Source organism: Arachis stenosperma, chromosome 7 (genome assembly GCF_014773155.1).
Source record: "Arachis stenosperma cultivar V10309 chromosome 7, arast.V10309.gnm1.PFL2, whole genome shotgun sequence".
NCBI lineage: Eukaryota > Viridiplantae > Streptophyta > Magnoliopsida > Fabales > Fabaceae > Arachis > Arachis stenosperma.
The window spans coordinates 17,319,974-17,321,657 of NC_080383.1; the positions used below are offsets into that span (position 1 = coordinate 17,319,974).

The following is a 1,684-nucleotide window of genomic DNA, read 5'->3' on the forward strand; positions in this document are numbered from 1 at the left end:
GCCATGTTAATGGCCTTGCACTTCCCTTTGGATTTCTTCTGTATTACTTGGGAGAGTGCTAGGAGGGAGTTCAGTAACTTTCTTGCTCAGCTGACCCACTTGTCCTTCCAAATTCTGATGGAGGACCTTGTTTCATTCATGAAACTTTGAGTGGTCTTTATTAGATCAGAGACCATTGTTGCTAAGTCAGAAGTACTCTGCTTAGAACTCTGTCTGTTGCTGAGAAGATGATGGAAAAGGCTTGTTGTTACCAGGCCTGTTTCTTCCACCATTATTGTTATTGAAACCTTGTTGAGGTCTCTCTTGATTCTTCCATGAGAAATTTGGGTGATTTCTCCATGAAGAATTGTAGGTGTTTCCATAGGGTTCTCCTAGGTAATTCACCTCTTCCATTGAAGGGTTCTCAGGATCATAAGCTTCTTCCTCAGATGAAGCTCCTTAGTACTGTTTGGTGCATTTTGCATTCCAGACAGACTTTGGGAGATCAAATTGACTTGTTGAGTCATATTTTATTCTGAGCCAATATGGCATCAGAGTGTCAATCTCAAGAACTCCTTCTTCTGATTAGTCCATTGTTCAGGATTCCTTCAGAAGTGTACATGAATTGGTTATTTGCAACCATTTCAATCAGTTCCTGAGCTTCTGCAGGCGTCTTCTTTCAGATGAAGAGATCCTCTGCAGAGCTATCCAAGGACATCTTGGATAGTTCAGAGAGACCATCATAGAAAATACCTATGATGCTCCATTCAGAAAGCATGTCTGAAGGACATCTTCTGATTAATTGTTTGTATCTTTTCCAAGCTTCATAGAGGGATTCTCCATCCTTCTGTCTGAAGGTTTGGATTTCCACTCTAAGCTTACTCCATCTTTGTGGTGGAAAGAACTTTGCCAAGAAGGCATGACTAGCTTTCCCAAGAGTCCAGGCTTTCCTTAGGTTGAGAATCCAACCATATTCTAGCTCTGTCTCTTACAGCAAAAGGGAATAGCATCAGTCTATAGACTTCAGGGTTAACCCCATTAGTCTTGACTGTGTCACAGATTTGCAAGAATTCAGCTAAAAACTGATGAGGATCTTCCATTGGAAGTCCATGGAACTTGCAATTCTGTTGCATAAGAGAAACTAATTGAGGCTTTAGCTCAAAGTTGTTTGCTCCAATGGCAGGGATAGAGATGCTTCTCCCATAGAAATCAGGAGTAGGTGCAGTAAAGTCACCCAGCACCTTCCTTGCATTGTTGGCATTGTGTTGTTTTCGGCTGCCTGTCTTCTTCCTTGAAGAATTCGGTCAAGTCCTCTAAAGAGAGTTGTGCTTTGGCCTCTCTTAGCTTTCGCTTCAAGGTTCTCTCAGGTTCAGGGTCAGCTTCAACAAGAATGCCTTTGTCTCTGCTTCTGCTCATAAGAAAGAGAAGAGAAAAAGAGAATGTGGAATCCTCTATGTCACAGTATAGAGATTCCTCGAAATGTCAGAGGAAAAGAGAAATAGAAAGAAGAAGGAGAAGGAGAATTCGAACTTTAATTAGATAAGGTTCGAATGTGCATTTAGAAGGAGTAGTACTCCATAAATAGAAGGATGTGGGAAGGAGGGAAGAGAATTTCGAAAATTCAATCAAAAGATTTTGAAAACATTTGAAAATTTGATTGATAATTTTCGAAAATTCAAAGTGAGAAAGAAATCAAGTGATTTTG

At 40.4% G+C, this 1,684-nt stretch overlaps 1 non-coding gene across 1 annotated transcript; it reads left to right on the forward strand.

Annotated features, from left to right (window-relative positions):
* The first annotated feature begins 751 nt into the window (after positions 1-751).
* Positions 752-859, forward strand: LOC130942419 (small nucleolar RNA R71). Its single transcript, XR_009070989.1, has one exon. It is a non-coding gene; the product is annotated as a small nucleolar RNA R71 (small nucleolar RNA).
* Positions 860-1,684: the final 825 nt, after the last annotated feature.